We start from the raw sequence: 27,942 nt of genomic DNA, 5'->3' as shown, positions 1-27,942 counted from the left end.
ATTTGGCCACTTCACACACACACACACTTTAAGCCCTGGGTAATGCAGGTGGTCACAGCCTTGGTTATGACATCAGAATTAAGCATGAATTATTAATAAATACAAATTAATAAAAATAACAAATATTGTGCACTGATATAGTACTTTCCCTCCAAAGATCTCAGAATTCTTGTACTTTGTGACCCTTAATTAATTAGCCTCATGATATCCCTTTTATAAAATACCATGGGTCATATTCATCTCTGTGTAACTCCACTGACTTCAGTAATGTTGCTCCTCAGGTCTATTGTATTATTTTCATGCCCTAAACTTGAGAAGGTTTTAAAAACATATTTCTGTTTTGAACTCTTCTGTGATTAGAACATAATATGCAGAGTGAAATAGAATGTATGGAACAAGGAATTCATAGGCATCACCTCTTGTCAACTTAAAAAGCAATGCAATTATAAGCTTCATTAAAAATCAGTGAAAATTTTACTGGATTTTAAAAAAATCATTTACAAGTAAAAAGTACCCTGCTTTTAGTCAGGTGAAGGATAGAACAAATAGCACAACTGGGCTTGTTTACCAAGTAGACAGAAATATTGCATTGGCATAAGATTTGTACAAAACTAAAATGATAAGAAAGTGGGGAAGACAGAGGGTGATGGGAATATTCAGCAAGGAGGCTAATCAATCTCTGAATATTTTGGTTGCAACATTAGAGAGATCTTTTTCTGTTTAAGAAGTAGAGTTAGGAAAAGGATGTCCATGCAATTTGCCCATTAGTGTAATTCTGCAAATCTACTTCTCTCCTATGCTTGACTGGGCAAATCTCATCTCTGCACTACTGGAGAGCATAGTAGAGTCAGCTGGAAAAAATAGCTGAGTAAGCAGTTACTTGTGAGATAAATGCCCTATGTTCATTAAAATAGAAAACTTGAGGGGAGGAAGGAGTGTGACCACTCTAGCTTTAAGGAACTGTTGTTTAAATACACACCATTGGCGATATTCTAGAAGAGCAGTATGGAGAACTGGTTCCAAATCCTGAGAGGTGCTAAGTAATTGCAAAACTCATTGACGTCATATGGGATTGAAATGGTCGCAGGTACTCAGATACTCCCCAAGATTTGGGCCCTAGTTATCATATTCCTCTTAATAAGATAATGCCATTTGTCACACATAAGGAATCACTATATTTAAAGACAGGTTTCAGAGTAGCAGTCATGTTAGTCTGTATCCGCAAAAAGAACAGGAGTACTTGTGGCACCTTAGAGACTAAAATTTATTTAAAGAGCGAACACAATTTCCCTCTAGTGTAAATATTCTGGGGCAAACTGTGTCCAATGCTTGTATAGCATTCAAGTGGGGGTGAGTGCAAAAAGACCTGCACAGTAGTTGGTACATGGCAGTGCCTATACTCTCCTGAACACAGGACCAGTTCCCTGGTAGCATTCCCTTTGACACTACCCATGCCAAAAGAGTCGAGAAAGAAGTGGAACCACAATCTCAGAAGTGATTGCATACACATTACTAGGGGATGATGCACCAAGAATGATGAGTCAGCTAGGGCTGCTTGGGCAGGACTGTGTCTCAGAAGGTTTCAAGGTTTGGGTTTTTTTTAATATTTGCTTTTGGTTCAAAGTGACTTTTGGTTTTGAAATTTAACTTAATTCTTATTAAGCAGCAAAAAGTCCTGTGGCACCTTATAGACTAACAGACATATTGGAGCATGAGCTTTCGTGGGTGAATACCCACTTCGACGGATGCATGTAGTGGAAATTTCCAGAGGCAGGTATAAATATGCAAGCAAGAGTGAGTCAGGCTAGAGATAACGAGGTTAGTTCAATCAAGGGGGATGAGGCCCTCTTCTTCAATACGTCTGTTAGTCTATAAGGTGCCACAGGACTCTTTGCTGCTTTTACAGATCCAGACTAACACGGCTACCCCTCTGATACTTAATTCTTACTAAAAATGTTTACAAAAGAAAAAAGATCAAAATAGAAATGAAATGTTTCAATGTTGTTTCAACAAAGTGTTTTAATTGACCCAAACTGATTCTTGTTTTTTTCCAGGTGATGATTTGTGCAAATTTTTGAGATTTCAACTTTTCATCCAAATTTGGATCGGGGAAAAAGTCTGAAATCTTGAAAATTCTCGGAGAACAGGAAAACCATTTCCCACCCAACACTACTCCACCTCGGTTGGTCCTTGGGATTTTTTCTTAATAGCACAATTTGACCCATATTCTCTTTGTAATGCACAATGAAAAAACAAACTTTCTTGCACATTCATTCTTTTTCAGTTTTCACAAGTTTTTGGAAATTAATTAAATCTTTGATGTCAGTCTCATTTTTTCTTTTTGTTTCTATTGGTTTCTTGCTGGAAGGGAAACAAAAGGATTAAAGTTTATGATAATTGCAATTAATTTGGGAGTAAGGAACAACTTGAGTGTGTGTGTGTGTGTGTGTGTGTGTATGCGTGCGTGCTCTTGTATGTATATGTGAGTTATGTCACCTGATTTCAGTGCTGTGCTATCTTCTTTGTAATTCCATTATATTCCATCCTGCACAATCTTTTCAGGGATGTCTTGGCATGGCCATAGAGGGTAAGCATGCTCATTTAATTGGGGACATTTTTCATCAGGGACATTTCATTCCCATAATTATGTGGGTGACCTGGATTAAAAGTCAAGAAGGGATATTAAATATAATAAAAATGTCCCTAGCAAAATGTCACAGGATGGAATTGTGCAAAAGTTGTGCAGCAACAGCATTGGTGATGAAAGTTACACCCATCATTTTGCTGTGTAACATAGCTTCTGGTGTTATTTTTAATCAAACCCTTTCAGTGATGTTGACTGACTGCATTACTAGGCAATGAAATTATGGGGGAAAAGGGTTGTTTCTGCAGGCCCTTATTTGATTTGCCTGATCTGACCAAGCATTGTGATTACAAAGGAAAAAAATTTCTATATAGTATTTTCAGAGCATTCTATTACCATGTGAGACAATGTCTTTGATTAGCTTGTATATTCATTGGTGATTAGGATCTGTGCTCCTGTAATATCCTCTGGAGTAGTGTATTTTGACATAAAATAAGATCCAAAATAAAGAAAAGTTATTTTACCAGTTGAGATTACAATAGGGGTTTTTAATTGATTTTTTTTTACATGCTTTCACTACAGTCCAGCATCTCAGCTATATTATTATAGGTGGAGCTGATAGCACCACCTATACTTAAGATTGCTTGACATTTCTCATTTTAAGATCTTGTTTTCAGTTATTTATAATTTCTTCCTGTCTCAGGCAGAATCTTCAGAAAAAAATCGTTCAGCCATTTCTGAGACAGAGCTTAGGGAAAATCAGTTGTTTCGTCCATGTTTAAAAAAATTATTGCCACAGTTTCACTGAGAAGCTCTAGCACCTCCATGCTTTGGATCAGGGATGAAATTTGGTGGGGGAGTTGTACTAGTAGCAGGGATGTGTCCCTTCTGGTGTTCCTGGAGGGTGGGGAAAGAAATAATTTTGGCCAAGTTAGAAACCTTTGAAAAGTCTCAGTTCAAACATACTCAATAGAGATTTGTTAGTTTGACAGCTAAATTCTCTTGGGCACAGACACCAGAACTGAGATCAAGGAGATTCTTTATCTTGTACTTTCAATATTTCCCATACTGGACCTATGCCAAGCATCCTGCCTGGAATGCAGAGGGAACAAGATGTGGGCCAGGGGTTGGGAGGCGGTGGAAGGAAAAGATTGGGACAAGGAGCCTGGGGATACAGCCTGACACTGACAGCAGGGGAAAGGAGACTGGGCAAGAAGATTTGGGATCGGGATCCAGGTGTCGGGGAAATGAGGGTGAGGGGGAGACTTAAATCATATGAGGAGCCTCATGGAGGTTGGGAATGGAGGGTAGACTGAAATGAGAAGCCCATAGAGGGAGACTGGGATTAGGAGCTGGGGTAAATGGAAGACTGGGATTTGGATTGGGATCCCAGAAGGGGAGATTGGGACTGTCTAGGCAAGGAGACTCAGGAGGAGATTGGGACTGAGATGAGGAGGCATGGGACAGGTGACGGACTGGAAAGGGGAGACAGTGGCAGGGCAAGAGAGACTCAGTTAGGACAGGTACAGGGGCAGAAGTGATCAGGTTTGGAGGGAATGGTCAGAAAAGTCTGTAATCACTAGAGAACATTCCCCTCCAGAACCTGGAATTGAATCCAAGATTCCTGAGTCTCACCATTTCTGTGCTGTCAGCAAATATCTGTGAAACCCACTGGCAAAATGTCTCATCCTCTCTAGTGCTGGTCTACTTAAGGGATGACAACCTACTATTGCTAACAGTTACTGCATTAGCTCAGGGGCACAAGTATGTCTTGTGCCTCTATAGCTTCCAACCCTGCTGATGATCCTTTGGGGTGTCAATTGACTCTACACTATAGGATTTTAAAATGATGGAGTTTGCTTTTTTTAAATCTAGAAAATTATACACACACAATGTTAAAGCATTAGTAAGGTTCCAAAGTCAAGCTCTCAAAAATTTGGGAATACAGAATTAAGGTGGCCTCTGCAACCTTAATCCGCCCCCCTTGTGTGTATGCATTATGATACAGTCTTTCATTACAGGTGAAATCAAACACAGATTGGGTATTGATACCATCCCTTTTAGATCCCTTAGAGATCCTAAACTCCTACACTGTGGACTGAATTGACCAGCTGGTAGGGTGTATCTTCAACCAATGGAGTCTGCACTGTACCTTCAAATTCCTCAAGGTGTTCTCCTCTTCCAATCCTCATACCTTCTGTCTTGCTCAGATTTATCTTCAACTAGCTGTTCTTCATCCATGAACTGATCTCGGCTAAGCATTGGGCCTGCTTAGTGACAGTGGTGTCATACATTGTCAAGGATAGGCAGAGCTCTGTCTAATCTGCAAATTATTGGCACTTGAGTCCATGATCCAGTTCACCTAATGGCTGCAAAAGAGATGCAGAATGGGACTGAAGAGAGAGAGACATATCCTTGTGAGATTCTGCAGGTAAGAGGTCTGGTGGCCGATGTGCAGTTTCCAATCATTACCCTATGGACACCTACCTCCAGGAAGGACTCAAAACATTTTAATACATTCATTATGCAACCCTGCCACATTCCTCTGGCCGATCAGCAATTTCTCATGACCACCTGTATCAGATGCTGCAAAGAGTTCCAGGGGTTTGCGAATAATTGTCTTGCCTCCATCCATCAACATATCAGCCGTCATTCATCGGTGCCATTACTGTTGTTTCCATCCCATGTCTTGGCCTGCATCCAGATTGTACTGCATCTAGGATATTTGCTGCAGCTAGATTCTTTTCTTGTCCCTGATTTCTTGTCACTGACATAAGAACTTCACAGGAGGTATCAGGGACTTCCTGCCCCTCTGCACTTTTAGCTGCTGTCACAGAGACTGGAGGATCAATAACACTGGCTAGGTCCAATTTGGGTTTTCCTTCTTTTCATTAGTTTGAGGCTGAGCTTCATGTCAGAATACTGTATATGTCGCAGTGAAATGAGAGACGGGACTTCAATGAAATCAGAAAACAGGAAATAATGTAAGAAAACTTTGAGTGACAAAGCTGCACTGGTAGGTTAGGATGAGTGAAATGAAAAAATGCACCTGACCAGTACACAGTAAATAAACTTTGTTTTGTATAGCTTCTGTTTTGTAAACTATACCTGGACCGGAAAGTCAAAAGCCCAGCTCCAAAGTTAGAACTGAATTATCCCAGAGTTCAGGGATTGTTCAGATCTGGGTTTTGTTTTTGTTTTTGGCCAACAGCAAATACTGCTCCAGATTTTGATCGAATTTCCTCAAAGGTTAATGGTGTTCCATCTGGTATTTTGGTTCAAGTCCATCTCACAAAATGCTTACATCTTTTTACTCCTTATTGGATTCTGATTAATAAACTAATTATACAATCCAAAAATTCAGAGTCAGAAATCCAAGGGAAAAAAGAGAGACAAAAAGAAAGCATGCGGGGGGAGGAGAAGATAAGGCAAGAAGCGTAGGAGAGGTGGTCAATAGACGGTGTCTAGTAAATGAAGAGCACATAAAAAGGGCATGTGATTCAGAGGTTTTCAGTATATAACAACGGATCATGCATGTCAAGGAATAAAGTTCATATGTTTAAAAACTGTTCAAGCATGTTTTGATGCCTTGGAAAGGCTGGCATACAAAAATCACAAAGTGCGCAAGTGCAGTCCTCCATGCCTGAGGATGCTGAGGATTTCCATCCCTACAGCTCTAGTCTGTTAGCCACTAAGGAGGTGCAGAGAAACAATGCACTTGGCAGTCTGTGAGATCCAAGGACCTTGGAATTAATCACTTTATGGATAGCTGTGGCATGAGTGGGATCATCACTTGGAGGGTGAGGGAAATCCTGGAATATGGCCCTACCCAAAAAATCCTTTAATCCCAGAGCATTCCCACTGTGTATGCAGTGGTTTCCCTCTTGGAGTCAGACAGCCCAGGAGGTATCTGTATCTTTTATCCTAGTGCTACATACTATGGTGGGAGGCCAATGGAGGTGGAAGAGTTCCCTGTTGTACCAGTCTTTGATGGAGGTTATGGGTGGAAACCATAGCTCATTTGAGAGTGTAACTGAACGTCTTTGCCCCTTAGGATTTTAAAGGCTATAGGCCGAATTCTGGAGAATGTACACTGAAAGAGTGTATGAATCAGTAGTCAATCAGGTCTCCCCGTTTGACTCAATCCCTTACGGAAGACTAACAAAGAGAGAGTCTCTGGGGTTCCAAGTGTATCTGTATCCAAAATATTAGTGAGTAGATTTTGAAATAGACACTGCCAAAGACACTGCTTTTGCAGATCTGATAGATGGAAAATAATGTGTATTCTACTTTAATAAAACCTTGGAAGCTGACTTTGCTGAAGGAAACGTTTTCAGTCTGAAGAAAGTAAAAAAGGGAGAAGATGAACAAATAGCTACAGATCAGAGCTCTTCACCCTATTCTAGGTAGAAAACTGACAGTTGAGGCAGTTATTAGCCCTTTGCCTTTTGTACTGAAATGTTCAATTCACTGAATAATAGGGAAATTTAGTAGATCAGAACTTTATGATTTGGGGTTCTAAACCCCAAACATTGACAGGGGGCATTGTGTTAGTATTGCACGAGAGTGTGAATAAATTAATCCCCCCTCTGTACAGTATTGCCATGCAGAGATATGCAACTAGGAAAGCCAAACACAGCCAGTAGTAGTTACAGAAAGACAAGGAAAAAACTAGTTTTCCTGATTTGTTCTCCCTTTTACCATTGTAATGTATGGAGACCCAAAACCAATTAGAACTGAAAAAGGAGATCTTTTATTCTGGTATAGTTTACTTAGACAACCAATCAGCCTCCATCTTGGAAAACTTCATCCTCCCCCTACACCCCCAACACACTGAAGCATGCTCAGCACAGCATTAGAACTTCGAACAGTAATTAGCTATTTTCATATTGGCCACCAGGTACTAATAACCATAACAAAAATATCTACACCATTACACCTCTCTTTCTTCTTCAGGCAACCTCTGTCTTTGTTTCCTGTGGTAGCCAGTAAGGATGAATGAACCTCAGGCATTCAGATACAACACTGGTGAGCTTTTTATAAACACCTACCTAGATTAGACAGTCAGAACGATTAGAGGAGTAGAACTTTGGAGTTCACGATTTGGCAAACTTTATCAACTATTTCACAAAATGAATTTGAGTTTCAAATTATTTATGTGCTTAGATGTAAACCCCCTCCTCACCAGCCTCCCCCCCCACACACACACACAATGATTCAATTAAAATAGTGTATTTCCATCTAAAGAGGAGCCTGTGAAATGTATTAAGGACAGAAAAGGGTTCTTTCTAGGCTGGCACAAGTGGATGGTACACATCTGACATAAACTGCATACAGTGTAGATATACTGGGTCAGATCCTCATCTGGTGCAAATCAGCTGTATGAGGTCCAGTACTGTGTCTAGTGCTGGATTGATGTATAATTTAATTCACAGCAGAGTTACAGCTTTAGCAATGGTGTAAGAAGCTCCCTAACACTTCCCCCCATCACCATATGCCTCAGTCCAGACCTATACCATTACTAGAATCAACAAACCATACAACCAACAATTGTGATGTGGATCACCTGTCCACTGGCAACTGGGGTTATCCTAGTAACTAATTTCAGGTAGACCGCCAAACAGCAGCCATCAGATGGAAAATATTTTCTTCTTTCTGCTATTTAATCTGCTTTTATGCATGAGGGGACAAGGTTGTGCTTCTTTAAAACTCTGATCCAACCTCACATGAGAAGATGTGCTTGTCATGTCACATCAGAGGTCTAAAGAAATTGAACTTTCTTTCCATGTTGTGGAAATAGCAGAGTGGGAGGGAAACAGCCAGGCTGATTCTCCACCCTGTTACAACCATTTTAAGCCAGTGGAACGCCATTGAAATGGCATAAAACTGGCATAAAATGGGGTTGTAACAGGGCAGAGAATCAGGTCCATGAACTGCGAACTGCTGAGTTTCTGTTTGCTCACTATCTAGGCGCCCAAATCTGATCTCAGTGATACTGATGTGAATCTGGAATAACTGCACTGAAGTCAAGGGAGTTACTACTCCAGTGTAACCAAGAGCAGAATCTGTCCCTAAATAATAGTTAACTTTATCCAACTCAGATGAAAACTTACAGAAATCTTGACAAATTTACATTATCCTTTGCTAGTAATCATACAGTACCATAGTCCAACTGTAGAGCAGAGAAATAGCTTTTTAGAGAAATTTTCAATAGACAAATTTGAGCAGCTTGACAAATTGAGCACTCTTTCACAAAAGAAAGAAATCTGTGCTATTTGCTCCATTTTGAGTCACATCATAATAGTGGGGGGATTTAGCAGGAAGGTTTGGGGGGGGCTTTCTTTTGTTCCTTTTTTTTTCCCCGTTTTTTTTTTTTTTTTTTTTTTTTCCCCCCTTTTTTTTTTTTTTTTTTTTTGGTAAAGCCTGATTAACACAATGCAAAACCAAAGAAAATGTACAACATTTACTATAAAAAAGTCAGTTTAAGAAAGAAATCAATTTACTGTTAATTCATTATTACAGTAATTTTTGAGTCCACCAATATTCCGAATAAGGAGAATTTATATAGGGGCTCTTGTTGATATGTACCTAAGGAAGAAGACAAGGCAAAAATCTTTTTTGTTTTTTATCACAAACTACTCTGTCCTATACTTACTTGAGGCAGAACTAGGTGAAAGCAAGATAGAAAGCAAGGAAGACAGAAAGACTCATTGCATTTGGCTTAGTAGGATAGGACACTTTTTAAAAATACAAATATTACTTGCCTGATGAGATAACAAAGAAATTGAATGTTAAAACGTGTACAGGAAAATACCTATTAAGTCTAATGAAATTACCTACTTGATTTGATGATGGTGAAGTTCCTTGTGCATAGCTCTGAGAGTTGTACTGCAAAATCTCCAAATTGGAAGGGGCATGAGATTAAATTTTGTTTCTTCTGAATAAGATAGGTTCCCCTATTCTGCATGCCAATTGCTAAGATTTAGATTTGTTCTAAAGGATGGATTGGGAAATGTGCTTGTGTTACAACTACTAAGCCTAAGAGTTAGAAATTATTTGCATATTCTCCAGTTACTCTGAAGATGCTCTTTCACATCTGTTTTCTATGTGCAGTACATTAATTAGTTTTCAAAATCTGGGTTTAGACCCCAGTAATCTATCTCATATACCTTCATGAAAGAAACAGAAGGGTTACATGATTGCTGCTGTATTTATTGATCTAATAAAAAGCTTTTCAGATGGTGAATCATGAGACAGCAAATATGAATTCAAGCATTCTTCATTAGTTTCAGTATGCCTTATAAAATTTTGCACAGCTAGTGATAAAGTTAACTGTTCTGACTTATTGCTTGTTAAAATGGGAGTAACCATAGAACTCAAGTTTGCTTAGCTCTAAATATCAGGAAAATAGCAACATTTCAATTACCATTGCCAATCACTGACAATGGTAACTTTGTTTTGATTGCAACTGTTTTCTCTTGTTTTGATGTTCTCTGTAGCTGCTTAAGTAGATTTATTCTAGATAGTAATCCCTATCAGGTTTTACAATGATGTCTCTACTTGGATGCCCTCTGACTTGACTATGGATTGACTGTATTATAACTTCTTCCACAGCATCTTCTTTGTCTTCAAGATTTGTTTCCAAACTGAATTTTGAAAAGTGTGTGTACTATTAAATTCCGAGTTTTATGGAGTTCCTATACAGCTGATCCAAAAAGTTATTCCTGGTCTAGAGCACTGAAAACGTGCATACTCAGGTTCTGTATAAACTTGAGGGTCAGATTCTCCTATCCTTACTACTGCTGAGTAGTGCCTTCCACTATGAGTAACCCCACTGTTGTCAGTGGAACTACTCAGAGACTAAGGTACTACACAAGGTGGTAAGGATGGTGAGATCTGACCCTGAATGTCTAGGTATTCATAAAAAGCAACAGAGGGTCCTGTGGCACCTTTAAGACTAACAGAAGTATTGGAGCATAAGCTTTCATGGGTGAATGCCCACTTCATCAGACGCAAGACTGATGAAGTGGGCATTCACCCACGAAAGCTTATGCTCCAATACTTCTGTTAGTCTTAAAGGTGCCACAGGACCCTCTGTTGCTTTTTTCAGATTCAGACTAACCCGGCTATCCCTCTGATACTAGGTATTCATATTTTGTCTACATTAGCTTTTAACCTCAAGGAGACATTTATGTAGCCAAAATAATGTGTACTTGGTCTCCTCACCATAACTCTGCCACCCATGAACTAAAATACTTCTATTTAACATTGATGTACCTACATCCCTCCGTGTTTCTCATTTGTCTGTTTTGTCTTTGGTTTAGATTCAGCTTGCAAGTTCCTGTGGGACAAGGATCTTATCTTCTCATTCTCTGTCTGTAAAACACTGATCTTAGACTTCCAGTACTAAATGATCACTGTACTGTCCTTAATATTACGTGGGTGATAAGTAGTGAACAGGCCATGTTCAGAGTGAGCTTCACCCAAGTAACCAGGAACATTACAAGCATTTTTGTGTTAGCCAACATGGAAAATATGTATTGATTAATCTGTGCCATACTGCACCATGTTTGAGATTATGCCACATATGGCAAAAATATTTTGCAAGACGTTCACTATAGAAATGTAACATATTTTCTACCCTTTTTGTTATAATTTTATTATCATTCTATTTTGACACTGTTGATGAATATTGAGTCTGCTACTAGAGAAGGGTCATGTTTTAGCATGCAGGTAACTTTTCTGCTTGTCACACTTCTTTAATATTTACTTTTTGCACAGCTATTTATAATTGCTTATTATATTATAAAGTTGTTTTCACATATTAATTAAAGTATTTTTTTCCCTTTGGATTATCCAGTCACATTATGCTGTGTGATTGCTTTCCTCTTTGAAACTATTGTGTAAGTTATTTTTATCTTTCAATAACAGAAAGATGAGACAATAAGATTTTCCATTTTTTAATTTAAGCAAAATAATGTAAGGTTTTCCCTAAGTAGATTTCATTAAATATTCTGTCTTTGCAATAAATTACACCACATAATAGGCTTTCCTGGGCTTAGCATGAACATGTATGGTTTTGAAATGTGTCAAAGTTTGATGGGCTGAGAGTGAGTTGTGGGAAAATCTTGTTTGCTGTTCATAGTTCAGACAATGACTTAATGAGGCCAAGTTTGATTTGTTAAACTCTGGATATAGGATTTGACTTGTCAATTGTGGGTAGAAATTGTAAAACTGGAATTGTAAAATAATTTCTAAGCCTGACCTCAGATGCCAGTACAGAGTACCTAAAAGAGCATCTGAACACCCCCACCTAGTCACAGGTATACTGAGCCCATGGTGACCACCAAGTTTTTCTATCCCTTTCACAAGTACTACCTAAAAGTCAATTCCCCTGGGAACAGTGTAATAGTAAAATCTAGTCAGTGTTGCCATATGCGGTGGAAATGTACTTGTTTAGAAGTATCTTCTTCATGGGCAGTACCTATAAGACAACCTTATGTTTGAAGGTAGAGATAGAAGGAAAAATGCTTCATCTGTTCACAGGCCTTTAAATACATTTGGCCATATTGTGCCTTCAGTTACACCCATGCCACTACAGAGTAACTCCCCTGAAGCAGTGTATTTCTACCAGAATAACTGAGAGCAGAATCTGGCCTTTTCCCTTTGCCAACACTTGGAGCACAACTTAGTTGTCCCTATCTCTGCTATAACATTAGCTATAACACTTATAGGCATATAACTGTTTTCCTTATAATGGAATACATGACATTTAATAAACTAAACACATATGCGCTGTTCAATTGGCATGTGCCTTATAAGTGAAGGTTTCACCTTAGATTCTTACCAAAATACACAAAAGTTCATTTGGGTTTTTTTTTTTTAAAGGACAGATCAGCCAAAAACTATGATAGCTTATTCTCCAGTCCAGCAAAGCACTTCAGTGTATGCCTGACTTTAAGCACATCGTCCTCTTGACCTTGACCAGGACCAGAAAAGTGAGACCATGGAGCAGGGGTATGTGCGACAGAACTAATTTGGTTGAAGTCCATGAAAGGCATTTTTACCAAGTATTCCTGCATTTATCAAAGGAGATACACACAATATGAAATAAATTGCCTGACCTCCACCGGCTCAGAATTCATTTTTTAGAGCAGATTTTTACTCTCTTTATTGCGGAAAGGGAGAATGGTGCATTAAACAAGGCCCTGTACATTCGTAAAACCACAGTCCATACAGCCACTCTCATTTTGATTCAAACAGCTTTAAATTATCAGATCATGTTTGCCTTTTGAAAGCTGACTCTGAAAACTGGAAGGATTTACAAGTGCATTCTGTTGCTATTTCTTTGTCCCCTGTCATTAGAAATGAGGTAGTAAATCAAAACCAGTGCATGGATTTCCCTTTTGGCACATTTATCCCTACAGGTCATTACTGTGTGTGGGCAGAAAGTGCTGGTGCACTTGAGAGTTATTTTCAGCCTTCTGTTAGTGGAATCACAAATTTGGCTCTATGCTTGATTAAAGATTTATCCTTTATGGGATTTCTTCATTTCTCACTATAAACATATAAATGAGATGACAACAAGAAAAAGTCTGACTAGTAAATTAAAGAAGTAGCTTTCTTTTTTGTTTTAAGAAAGCCATCTAGTTTTCCTCTATGCTAGCAGGGGTCTGTTTTTATATATGTTTTTATTGTTTTGCTTCACACATTTCTCAAAATGAAAGGGGCAGCAGCAAATCTCATAAACCTGCAAATACACTTTTCAAAGTAGGAAGCACCAGAATGGAGAAATCACTATAAAAAAAGCAGATTACTGAACCATCCAGTGCAGCAAAATGTCTCTGACACTGGCCAATATAGATGCTTCAGAGAAAGATAAAACAAAATAATGCACTTCACCAGTTATGCAATGCTGTACATGGGGGAGACAAATTCCTCTCTTACCCCTGTAGCCATCATCTGATTCCCTGAAGCATGACATTTGACTACCTTTATCTTAGCATGGGTAACTACAATAATCTAGTCCTTTTTAAAAATTCAGTTACAGCTTCTGACTCTGGCATGAGGAATACCACAAACTGAATCCATACAGAGTGCAAGGGGAGAAATATTTACTTTAATTAATTTTTCATTTACCTGCTATTCATTCCAGTGGGTGACCCTTTGTTCTATGGGATAGCATTAAAGGTAGGGACTGATCAGTGGCTTCCAGGGATTTCACCAGTGAGGTCAAGGAGAGAGCAAAAGGCTATTTTTGATGCTGTCCTGCTTAAATTCTGAATCTAATGACACATATTGAAAAAGTATAGTACAGAAGAGTTATCCTATATATATCTAAAATGAGCTAAGGCCAAGTTTTAACAGTGAGTGCTGCAGTGTTTATCCTATACACTTTTAATTATATTGTTCTCATCCTGTTCTCTCCTCATCACACCATACAAAGAATATAAAAGAGCAACGGAAACAATTCCTCAGTTTTGTTTGTAGTGATAAGTATGATAGCCCAGTGCCATCACTGCAGAAAAATAAACAAGCAAGACAAGCCATGGAGTTTTGGCTATGTGACAAAAGGATTGCATGTGGCTCATACAGCAACATAGTAAGTCACTTAAGTATTACAGATTTTGCTATGCATTCCTGAAAGTTGTGGGGTTGAGAACAGACTCAAAGATAGCATGACAGCAACATGTGAAACATGTTTTCCCTTTTTAATGTCAGATTAAGAGCCAAATGCTGAACATGAAGTGCACTAGGGAAAATTGTACAGGGTGTAGCTGCATATTATTAAGGCAGCAGGGTTTATACAATATCTTGACTCTTATTTTTGTTTTAGTTGCTGCAGTTGTGTGTTTTGGAGGGCTTCTTCCCTGTGTATTGCCCTACAAATCCAATTTCCACACTTTCCAGTAGGGATTGTACACATTTTCTGTGGACAATAGATAGTGCTCTTTCCTTCATATTTATCATCTATATCACTGGCTCCTCATCTCTCCTCCATCCTTGTCCATTGCAGCAACTAGAAACTGCTTTGTCTGAAGTACAATTACTGCAGAGTATGTCTCTGTTGGTGGACCAAGGTGTCAACTGATAATCTGACATAGTTTGTCATGATGGATAATCCTAAAGAGCCCTGTGTGAATAAGTCATAAGAAATAATGTATTCAAGACATTTCACCTTTTTTTCTTTATTTTGTTCCTGAATTGGCCACAAAACTGGGATTTTCTTGAATATATTCAGAATTATTTACCAAAAAACTTCCATGAAATTTTCCATGACCTGTAACATGTTTGGATGCCTTTCATTGAGAGCGTTTGATATTCAAAGTCTGAGTTATTTAGATGGGCTACATGACACATAGCATGTGTTTGTGGCCTGATTAGATAAGTCTAACTCATAGAATCAGTTTGCTGGTGAAATTTAAGCATTAGAAATTTGAAATTTAATTTCTGCAACATTTGCTTAAAATGTGCTGTTTCTGGCCCTGATTCAGGAAAGCACAAATCTGCACTTAAGGTCATGCTTATTGAGAACAGCACTTATGCATATGCTTAAAATTAGGGCCATTCTTAAGTCCCATTGACTTCCATGGGATGCAAGCAAGTACTTAAAGTTAGGCCCGTGTTTAAGTGCTGTACTGAATAGGGATGCTTTCCTGATCTGGTTCTCTGTGAATGTTCTTGCCACTAAACTTATTTATTAGAATATTAATGGAAATAGGGTGATCAGATGTCCCGATTTTATAGGGACAGTCCTGATTTGGGGGGCTTTTTGTTATATAGGCACCTATTACCCCCCACCCCCATCCCAATTTTTTACACTTGCTATCTGGTCACCCTAAATGGAAAGCAAATATCATGAAAGCTTATGCTAGACTTAACATCTCTCAGTTAATGTCATCAGCCTACTGCTACTATAAGGTTAGTTTCCAAAAAGAAACAGGAAGCTCTGTGGTACTTTATTGGCATGGAGCATATAGGTCAATGAAGAAAAAAGCATGCCAAAGTGTGTGTGTGTGTGTGTTTTTTTTTTCAAGTAATGCCTGACCGTTCATTGAGAAACATATATCACATGCCAGGAAATGCTGCAACCCCTTTCACATTTTTAGAAAGAACTTCCATTTCTTTGGATTCTCTCTCATGTGATGGTTTGAAACAGCTGAATAAGAATATGAAAACCTTGAATGTATTAGTAACTTGATTGCATTACATTTAGAATTCTTCATTTGTGAAATAATCTCAAATTTTAATGATCAATGATGAAAATTAGCATGTTGTACAGTGATGTGTATGATCCACTCATTGTTTTATGGGTAATACAACCAACGGGGAAGCTTGCAGATCTACAGGATGACTCTTAGTGTTCAGTTTTGCCTTTCACTTCACTGACATTCATGCAACATGCCACAAAATGCTGCTACCTGCACTGTTCTCTTTTTTAGCCTAACCTCTTCCCATATTTATAGGACATATGAGATGGATGAGTGTAATCCATTCATTAGATTATAGACCCTAGGGCTCCCACGGGGTACTTACAAATCCACATGATGTCCCTATCATCCTGGATTTTGCATTTGAATCTCTGATTTATCTCAAAGATGTGTAGAATGGTATGAAGGCAGACAGCTCCCGATTGAATCACTTTGCATCTGGGGAGATTCATGTGTATTGTTTATTCCACCATATGTATAGAATAATTTACACACTCTAAAAAATGAGTTCCTAATTCACTCATTTGAGATGATAGGATATGAATAACTGATGCTTAGGGATAAAATGACCCACTTTTCATGAAACACACCCTTTTGGGGAGAATCTCAGTGAGCAAACACAGACTTTTGAAGATGTTAGAATGCTTCAGAGCTATATTCTCCCCTGTAAATATCACTCACACCATGAGCTAGTGTTTGGTGATTTGCACAGGCTGGATCCTGCAAGGTGCTGAGCACTTTCAGCAACAAAGCATCACACTTAACAGTAAGCATATGAAGAGCCCCATTGATTTCACTGGGACTACCTGTGTGCTAAAGAGCTCATCATCCTGTTGCACAGCTGAAAGCAGGACCAAGACTTACAAGGGACCATGGAAAAAGTATCCCCCAGCTGATTCTCTGTGGATAAATACTTTTGGGAGGAGTAATTCCTGTCTCACACTTCTACATGAAATTGTATTTTCTCCATGAGCCTGAACTCCTATATTATATTATTATTATTATTATTGTTTTTGTTATTATTGTTATTATTATTTGTATTAGTGTAGTGCCGAGGAACTCTAATCATGAACCAAGACTTGACTCGACTAATTTCAATGGGCCTTTGACTGTACTCTACGTAAAGAAAATCCTTCCTGCAAAGAGGGTTAAGAAGACATTGCATGCTAGCATTCTCTATGTAAAAGCTAAGATCTGATAAACCCTCCAGAGCTGTACACAGTACTTGAGCTTCTGAAGTTTATCCTTTATGGGATTTCTTCATTTCTCACTATAAACATATAAATGAGATGACAAGAAAAAGTCTGACTAGTAAATTAAAAGAAGTAGTACTTGAGCTTCTTTTGGTAACGCTGTGTTTAGCATTCATGTTAGTCTAGAGGCAAAAAGCAAAACATATCATCTAGGATGGTTTAATTTGCATTAATTAACAGCGCAATGGATACATTCATAATGATGTATTTTGATGCATATTTCAATTGGATGCCAATGTGAAGAGCCCTTTTGTTTCACTGTCAAAAACATTACCAGATTATTTTGCCTTTGTGAAATTTGGAAATTAAGAATTAGTTGTTAATTTGTTGCACTGTGAAAAAGGCTTAAGAACTTTCTTATATTGCTGTTATCAGCAGAAAACTATTTTGACCTTAGAAACTGGAATATATGCAAACATTTGCTTTAGGAATGTTTTGTATCCTTGCAATGTGATGTTGCTGATATATATGTAAACCACTATTATGTAATTAAAAATATATAAAAGTAACATAAGGAAAGTTATCTTTACATATGTACTGACAATGTCTCACCAGTAGATATAAATGGAGATTTCAGAGCTAGCTATCTCAGCTTTATAATAACCCAACAAGCAGAAACAAAAGATTCTGTTCTTGTTGTATGCAGATTAAAAAAAAACACCCCAAAAAAAAAAAAAAAACAACAAAAACGTCACTACAACTGCACGTAAATTGCAAATTGTAACTTTTAAGAAATGCATAATCAAGTGTGTAAAAATTTTATTTCCGACTATAGAAACTGATTATAAAATTTATAGATTGATTACAAATTGAAGGCTAAATATTCAGCTGGGGATCAATTAGTGTAGCTCCATTATCTCCTACAGAGCATTTGGTTCTAAACCCATGAAGCCCAATCTCCAAGTAGTCACTTAAGGTGCATGCTCAGATCTCACATTTGCAAATACAAATGAGCATTTGTCCTGGTTGCATGTCTATATGCAGCTCACTTGAGCATAATAATACAAAGTAGTCAGTCTTGAAAATGGGTCCAGGATATAGGTGATGACTAATGAAAACTCGCCTTTCATTTTATTTCTTGTTTCACAAGTAGCTATTCAGGCTATTGCTAGACTACAGAGCTTACAATGGCTAGCGTAGCCGCTCTAAGCTAATGGGAGAGAGGTCTCCCGTCGACTTAATTAATCCACCAAATGAGCGGCGGCAGCTATGTCAGCGAGAGAAGCTCGCCCACTGATATAGTGATGTCCACATCGGCGCTGAGGGTGGTGTAACTTATGTCTCTTATTTACACCCCTGAGCGACATAAGTTACATCGACGTAAGTGGTAGTGTAGATATAGCCTCGGTAAGGGACTGTTTTGAACAAACACAAGTGCAACTGGGGTAAAAAAATATACACATATATCTGCCAAGTAATTCTCTAATGGCCACAAAACTGGTTTTGGTTTTATTTTACAGCAAAATGCTGGCAATAAAGCAGTATCAGCTTGCACTGCCCACACTGTGCTCAATTAATTTACACCATTCTATCTCCTTCAATTCAGTAGTAGTATTTTTGTCTAAATAAAGTCTGAACTTTCCATCTGGTCTGATGTGCCCCAGAAGATATCTGTGTAGTCAGCCCTTTGGACAGCTGAGTAGGCTGTCATCTCCAACTTTACTCAAGAGGAACGGAATATTTTAATGCCATAGCGGAAGATATTTGAAGCTGCTGTCAGATGAGGATGGATCCGTCTCTTAGAAGAGGAAAAGGTAGGCTGACCTAACCTCTCAGTTCAGACATAAGCCTTCCAAAGTTGGTTCCTTCCTGGGCTCTCATCCAGTTTGGGGAGACATCTGAGTTGCTAACCTTGAAAATAATGTTAGACTCAGTGAAAAGGCAAACCTCAGAAAGCTTGATAGCTCAGGGAGATTTGGACAGTTTGTGTGCCTCCCACGACGCCACGCATAGCAAGGAAAGGGGTGATGTCTCTTTTTACCTGGACCCAAATCGTACAGGGACTTAAAGGTTGGAACTAATACAAAAAATTCCTTGCAGAAACCCACAGCAATCATGGACCACTCGAACTACATGCTCCTTAGCTTTGCTCATTTGTACTAGAAGGCCGCAAGACTCTGACTACACATTGCTTGCACACAATAAAAATGTTATGGGAAACTGCTCACAGCATAGCCAAAATGCAGGTAAGAGTGCGCAGTAAACCAGCCTCAGAATGAGCATTTGGTGAGGTTTGTTTACCAAGTGCTATTGTGTTAATTCTTATTATAAAAGAACACAGTAAACTGGATACATCTTAGTAAAAATATCTCTAAATTCAAATTGATCTGGAATTCATCAGTCTAGAAATAAAGACACGTATGTTGCAGGGATAGGCTTTCTAAAGAGTGGTGTGATGCTTCTTATTCCATTTAGTTTAGAAATACCACAAGAACAACTTCTCTGCTCGTACTTAGCCACTTTGTGTCCCAAAATGAAACCAGGAAGTGCAGAGATAAGCAAAAACAAGGGGAGTGAGAGACAGGGGGAGAAGAGAGAAGGAAGGAACCATTCCGAATCTCCTGAATATTCCATTTAGGTCTTATTTTGTCCAAACTGGTTCTCCCATTGCTAGCAGTGACATAGGTCTCTGTAAGGGTCCAAACCTGGTTTGTCACAGATGTGACATTCAGACTGTGGGTGGTGATGATCTCCTGATCTTGCTAATGTGGGGGAAGAGTGATCCAACAAGATCACTCTGTGCTCACCTCTAGATTGTGATGCAACCATGCAGGCAGCTTTCATTACTTTCAAGTGGCATCTTTAAAGCAGCTGTTACCATTTGTACAGTAAAATTAGGCTAACATTTTTGACAGCATTCCGGGAACATTAACATTTCTTCTTTGAAGTTCACCTGTGAAACATCAGCTATTAATGATTCTTCTTTTGTGTCTTCTCAAATTATACAATCATTGAAATTTTGGGCCCTGATACTGCAGTCCAAGCCTCCCTTTGTGTGCTTGTAACATTATGTGTGTGCACCAACAGGCCTCTTGTGAACGTGCAGGTAATGGAATTTTCACACACAAACCTCATTTGTGAAAAAGGGTTTTGCACATGAAAATTACCTATCTTCTCTGAATATGGCTGTTAGAATCTATTAAGGGTTGTGCATGGGACTGCAAAAAATTGTGGACCCACTGAAGATCAGGACCTAGATATTGTGTAATTGATCCTTACCATAAGTGTAGGATTTTTCTTTATCATAGTTTTTCTAGTGCTTTGTTACTCTTTTGGCTCAAGTAGGGGGACTGTGGTAAAAGTCTTAGGTTCAATCCCCACTGGAAAGCTTGGTATCTGTAGTTATGTGACTAGAGCTTGTTGTACGGCAAAACATCATTGACTTTAGTGCATTCTCCCTGTGATTTGTCTAGTAGGTAAGGGAGGTGGGGATTAACATAGCAACATTTTGACATTTTTGCAAATATGAAGCTGTGGAAAATCCAATACAAATGTTTTGTTCCCAATAAAGAAACTTCACAAACCAAATTCTAAATATACTTTTCAGCCATTCCATAGGACCTGCTTAAAGGGTATTTTGATAGCTTGGAGCGGACCAGTTTCAAAAGGAAGGGTAAGTGAAATAGCAGTGTATTTAGCCAATTGCCCAGAATTAAATTTCTAGATTAAGGAATATGGTGATGCACTTAGATAGACAGTTGGAAAAGAAAGTAGAGGTGATTCATGCATGTTATGTTTAATAGATTATTGACATGTTTTGCAGTTGCCAACTGGGGAAGCAAATAATGGCAGAATCATCCAACAATTTTTTCCTCTTATGTCCTAACAGTACTCTCAATTATTTTGAAAGCACCATGAAAGTTCAGAGATTATACAGACAGAGAGGAGTAGAGAGAGAACACCTTTTTATCTAAAACTTTGCAGCAAGCTGTGGAACTGGAAGTATCTCAGGAATTGCCTAGCCCAAAGGCAGACAAGCCAGAATTCTGTTTGATAATGAAAGAAAGAGAAAGAGGGAAGCTGAGATCTCTGGCAAAACTTTAAGGCATATTTCTTCAAACTCTTCTTGATACTACAGCAGTATCTTTTGATGAGATCTTTTAGCAGCTCAGGGAATTTCAAAGGGGTTTTAAATTTCTTTAGACATAAAGAGGTTGTCACAGATTTCACAGAAAGGCTATGGAAGCATGAAAACAAACACTCATAGTGAATTTATAAAAGCTTAGACATTCTGAGGATTTTTTTAGACCTAATTTAAACTCAAAACTTACCTGGTTTGCTGAAATAATAGATGCGCTTCACTTCCAGCATATATTGGCGTGGGTTGTTTGGGTTTTTTTTGTCATCTTTGTTTCTAACTACTTTGTGATTTTAATTTCCAGTTCTTTCAAAGGTGGGAATAAAAAGATTATTATTTTTTATTTTTCTTGCAAACACACAATGTAAAATGTGTGTTTAGAATAAAGACTATTTTGCCGAGTGATCGGTTCATAAAGGAATTTTTATATTTGGTCATAAGGGGAAATTTGCTCTGTTCTGAATATGCTTTCTTGCACATTAAAGCAAAGAACAGAACAAAGATCTTGATTAATATCAACCATTCAAACCAAATACCAAGAATGGAAATCTGGGGCAAGATCCTGAGTAGAAACTCAGGAGCCCTTGGCATCATTCAGTGGGGAGGGAAGTAAAAAAGGTGGCCTTCAGGCTTCTTTTCTTCCCTCCAGTCTTGGGCTGGTTTTTGCTAGCCCAGCTCTCCTGTACTACTTAGAGCAACCTGAAGGACTGCTGTAACTTGCAGGGGCTGTATATGGACCTAAGGGACTATTTCAGCAGCCAGAGATCATTGGTCATAAAGATACAGTATTGACAAATCCAAGTATTCAAAATGAATGAGTCAGACTCCAGCCCCAAATCATGAAATTAAAAAAAAAATGATTTTTTTCTATGCATTCTTTTTCTATCCTTCTGAGACTTTGGGGTACATTTCATTCATCTTTTCAAGCTTTTCTCTGCAAGCATGATGGCTAAAAGTTTTTTTTTTCCTGTGTAATTTTTTAAATGAAAGCTGCAATTCTCACATAATCACCTGCCTGTGGAAGCTGGGGCATTAAGATGACAAATGTCATGAGATGTGATAAAAATCTCAGGAGTTGAAAATGATGGAAATACTTCCTCTTTTCCCCTTTTATTCCATCAATGACCCCTTTGCCAGCTGCAGTTGGTGGGGGAAGTGGTGATGGAGCCACTTCGGCGGGTCTATTCCCCTCAAGCATCTTCCTATGGAGAAGCCACATAAGTCTGTGGTAAGGGCAGCTTTGCAATAATAGAGTGGCAGGAGGCTGCCCTAGCTCTGCTGGAATGTGGACAGAGGTTCAGAACCAATAGCACAAGCCAAGCTACTGCACACAAACAGTGTTGAAAGAAAAACTAATTGTGTTTTTGTTGCTATTCTGACAGTCTGCCAAATTACAACCAAACAAACCAGGAAAGCAGGATGAAACTTTAGGCACCTTTGTGAAATTAGCTACGCAAATAACTCTCCCTCATACCATACACAAAACTGTCAATTACTAAAATCTTCACTTTAGAGATACTGTTATATTTCTTTTAAAATTCAAAAAATTGCTAACACTGAAACTAAATTTTAATTACACTAAGTTTATACAAATTGACTTTAGTTTGCCAGGGAAGATGGTATTTAACTATAGGAGCACACATTTGATCTTCAATTGGCAATACAATGGAATAGTTACTAACAGTAATGAACAATTCGCCTGCATATTACAAAATCCCTTCTGGTTCTGAAACCAAAATTTAATCCTTTAAACAGTGGTTAGTATTATCAGCCACAAGCCTTCTGGGGCTTTTAATTGTCTGATTTAAATTAAAAGCTTTATGCCAGCTTTTGCTGCCACCCAAATAATTTCAAAACCAATTAAGATTAAAAATCACCTATAATAATTTCATACTTATTATTAAACCTATAATTTTGCGTATCTAACTTACTGCTTTTGACCTAGCATTAATGACTCCTGATTAGAGGTGAGCAGACAGTCTAGGGTTTGTGGTTGTGAGCTGGTAATAAATTTGGAAAAAGGACATCCTCTTGAGGTGAATACTGGCTAGGAAAGTGAGTAATATACAGTGAATAAGTAGCTTGACAAATTTAGCTCATCTTTTCTATTCACAAGATATCTGCAAGCAGATCACCGTTTCCTAAACAATAGTCATTATTTTAACTTATTCAACAGCTATCCTTTTGCATTTTTTTGTTGTGTGGATTGATCTTGAATATTCAAAATTAAGTCTATGTTTCTTAGCTGTGACTGGTTAGAAAAGTTGCTTCATATTTTTTTGTTTCCTGATTGGATGACTGCACAAGCATTCCCGGTATGAGTACTTGCATAAGTAAATTTATGCCCTGATTCTGCAATGAGCTGTGTGTGGGCAGAAGCATGCACCCACTGAGTCCCATTGAAGTCCGTGGCCTCTGTGCAGATCCAAGCCTCTATGGGGCTCTTTGAATGATTGGGACCTTCATTTCCAGAAATATCTGTGCCCATAATTCTATAATTTGTTTTCTGCAAACATTTGAGCCCGTAAAACTACATCACTTGTATGTTCATGAGAAGTGAACAAAAATAGGGGTCAAGTGAAATTTTTTTAATGAAAAAATATTCTAGGCCAGCTCCAGTTAAGAGTCTATGCAGTATTCACACTAACTATAACTTGTTTGTGTGTACAGTTAAGGGTTCTCTTTTAAATAGTCTAATATCACATTCCATTATGTTTAGACTGTCACATCTACTCATGATATGACATGACATTAAACAAGATGAAGTGAGTAATGCAGCTGATCACAGGTTGTCAACATAGGTCATGTAAATACAACTGAAAATCTTCTCAGCTGACAAAGCAGAACCTTTTATTTTCAAAGGTCCAAATGTCAGAATATGGATAATTTATCATATTTCTTTCCATAATTTATTTTGGATCTTAAATGCCATAGGCCAGATTCTTCTCTCACTCTGCCTCATGTATCCCCATTGACTTCTATCGCTACCTACTTGGGATTACTTGAGTGTAAGTGATGGCAGAATCTGACAACGTGTATTTATTCAAGGAAGCAAACTACCAACATGGTTACTTTTACACACAGCAAACATTAAGAATAGCCAATGAAAATTGCAAATGCCACTTGAGTATGTCACTTGTTTTGCTACAAATATCAGTAAAGGATAGATATATATGCAAGTGGTTTGTAGACAGTGAATCTGCTATGCATTCCGAGAAACTTTTACCATAAAAAAAGCAACAGAGAGTCATGTGGCACCTTTAAGACTAACAGAAGTATTGGAGCATAAGCTTTCGTGGGTGAATGCCCACTTCATCAGACACAAGTAATGGAAATATCCAGAGGCAGGTATAAATATGCAGGCAAGAATCAGTATGGAGATAACGAGGTTAGTTCAATCAGGGAGGGTGAGGTGCTCTGCTAGCAGTTGAGGTGTGAACACCAAGGGAGGAGAAACTGCCTCTGTAGTTGGATAGCCATTCACAGTCTTTGTTTAATCCTGATCTGATGGTGTCAAATTTGCAAATGAACTGGAGCTCGGCAGTTTTTCTTTGGAGTTTGGTCCTGAAGTTTTTTTGCTGTAAGATGGCTACCTTTACATCTGTATTGTGTGGCCAGGGAGGTTGAAGTGTTCTCCTACAGGTTTTTGTATATTGCCATTCCTGATATCTGACTTGTGTCCATTTATCCTTTTGCGTAGTGACTGTCCAGTTTGGCCAATGTACATAGCAGAGGGGCATTGCTGGCACATGATGGCATATATAACATTGGTGGACATGCAGATGAATGAGCCGGTGATGTAGCTGATCTGGTTAGGTCCTGTGATGGTGTTGCTGGTGTAGATATGTGGGCAGAGTTGGCATCAAGGTTTGTTGCATGGATTGGTTCCTGAGTTAGAGTTGTTATGGTGCGGTGCGTGGTTGCTGGTGAGAATATGCTTAAGGTTGGCAGGTTGTCTGTGGGCGAGGACTGGCCAGCCTCCCAAGGTCTGTGAAAGTGAAGGATCATTGTCCAGGATGGGTTGTAGATCACTGATGATGCATTCATAGATTCATAGATTCATAGATTCTAGGACTGGAAGGGACCTCGAGAGGTCATCGAGTCCAGTCCCCTGCCCGCATGGCAGGACCAAATACTGTCTAGACCATCCCTGATAGACATTTATCTAACCTACTCTTAAATATCTCCAGAGATGGAGATTCCACAACCTCCCTAGGCAATTTATTCCAGTGTTTAACCACCCTGACAGTTAGGAACTTTTTCCTAATGTCCAACCTAGACCTCCCTTGCTGCAGTTTAAGCCCATTGCTTCTTGTTCTATCCTCAGAGGCTAAGGTGAACAAGTTTTCTCCCTCCTCCTTATGACACCCTTTTAGATACCTGAAAACTGCTATCATGTCCCCTCTCAGTCTTCTCTTTTCCAAACTAAACAAACCCAATTCTTTCAGCCTTGCTTCATAGGTCATGTTCTCAAGACCTTTAATCATTCTTGTTGCTCTTCTCTGGACCCTTTCCAATTTCTCCACATCTTTCTTGAAATGCGGTACCCAGAACTGGACACAATACTCCAGCTGAGGCCTAACCAGAGCAGAGTAGAGCAGAAGAATGACTTCTCGTGTCTTGCTCACAACACACCTGTTAATACATCCCAGAATCACGTTTGCTTTTTTTGCAACAGCATCACACTGTTGACTCATATTTAGCTTGTGGTCCACTATAACCCCTAGATCCCTTTCTTCCGTACTCCTTCCTAGACAGTCTCTTCCCATTCTGTATGTGTGAAACTGATTTTTTCTTCCTAAGTGGAGCACTTTGCATTTGTCTTTGTTAAACTTCATCCTGTTTAACTCAGACCATTTCTCCAATTTGTCCAGATCATTTTGAATTATGACCCTGTCCTCCAAAGCAGTTGCAATCCCTCCCAGTTTGGTATCATCCGCAAACTTAATAATCGTACTTTCTATACCAATATCTAAGTCGTTAATGAAGATATTGAACAGAGCCGGTCCCAAAACAGACCCCTGCGGAACCCCACTCGTTATGCCTTTCCAGCAGGATTGGGAACCATTAATAACAACGCTCTGAGTACGGTTATCCAGCCAGTTATGCACCCACCTTATAGTAGCCCCATCTAAATTGTATTTGCCTAGTTTGTCGATAAGAATATCATGCGAGACCGTATCAAATGCCTTACTAAAGTCTAGGTATACCACATCCACAGCTTCTCCCTTATCCACAAGACTCGTTATCCTATCAAAGAAAGCTATCAGATTGGTTTGACACGATTTGTTCTTTACAAATCCATGCTGGCTATTCCCTATCACCTTACCACCTTCCAAGTGTTTGCAGATGATTTCCTTAATTACTTGCTCCATTATCTTCCCTGGCACAGAAGTTAAACTAACTGGTCTGTAGTTTCCTGGGTTGTTTTTATTTCCCTTTTTATAGATGGGCACTATATTTGCCCTTTTCCAGTCTTCTGGAATCTCTCCCGTCTCCCATGATTTTCCAAAGATAATAGCTAGAGGCTCAGATACCTCCTCTATTAGCTCCTTGAGTATTCTAGGATGCATTTCATCAGGCCCTGGTGACTTGCAGGCATCTAACTTTTCTAAGTGATTTTTAACTTGTTCTTTTTTTATTTTATCTGCTAAACCTACCCCCTTCCCATTAGCATTCACTAGGTTAGGCATTCCTTCAGACTTCTCGGTGAAAACCGAAACAAAGAAGTCATTAAGCATCTCTGCCATTTCCAAGTTTCCTGTTACTGTTTCTCCCTCTTCACTAAGCAGTGGGCCTACCCTGTCTTTGGTCTTCCTCTTGGTTCTAATGTATTGATAAAAAGTCTTCTTGTTCCCCTTTATTCCCTTAGCTAGTTTGAGCTCATTTTGTGCCTTTGCCTTTCTAATCTTGCCCCTGCATTCCTGTGTTGTTTGCTTATATTCATCCTTTGTAATCTGTCCTAGTTTCCATTTTTTATATGACTCCTTTTTATTTTTTAGATCATGCAAGATCTCGTGGTTAAGCCAAGGTGGTCTTTTGCCACATTTTCTATCTTTCCTAACCAGCGGAATAGCTTGCTTTTGGGCCCTTAATAGTGTCCCCTTGAAAAACTGCCAACTCTCCTCAGTTGTTTTTCCCCTCAGTCTTGATTCCCATGGGACCTTACCTATCAGCTCTCTGAGCTTACCAAAATCTGCCTTCCTGAAATCCATTGTCTCTATTTTGCTGTTCTCCCTTCTACCCTTCCTTAGAATTGCAAACTCTATGACTTCATGATCACTTTCACCCAAGCTGCCTTCTACTTTCAAATTCTCAACGAGTTCCTCCCTATTTGTTAAAATCAAGTCTAGAACAGCTTCACCCCTAGTAGCTTTTTCAACCTTCTGAAATAAAAAGTTGTCTGCAATGCAGTCCAAGAATTTGTTGGATAGTCTGTGCCCCGCTGTGTTATTTTCCCAACATATATCCGGATAGTTGAAGTCCCCCATCACCACCAAATCTTGGGCTTTGGATGATTTTGTTAGTTGTTTAAAAAAAGCCTCATCCACCTCTTCCACCTGGTTAGGTGGCCTGTAGTAGACTCCTAGCATGACATCACCCTTGTTTTATACCCCTTTTAGCCTAACCCAGAGACTCTCAACACATTGGAGAGGTTTAAGCTGAGGACTGTAGGTGATGGCCAGTGGAGTTCTGTTGGTTTCTTTTTTGGGCTTGTCTTGTAGCAGGAGGCTTCTGGGTACACGTCTGGCTCTGTTGATTTGTTTCCTTATTTCCTTGTGTGGGTATCGTAGTTTTGAGAATGCTTGGTGAAGA

This window comes from Terrapene carolina, unplaced genomic scaffold, assembly GCF_002925995.2.
Source record: "Terrapene carolina triunguis isolate 2854851 unplaced genomic scaffold, T_m_triunguis-2.0 Scaffold42, whole genome shotgun sequence".
NCBI lineage: Eukaryota > Metazoa > Chordata > Testudines > Emydidae > Terrapene > Terrapene triunguis.
The sequence above is the reverse complement of the archived record's forward strand: the minus strand, read 5'-3'. Positions refer to the sequence as shown.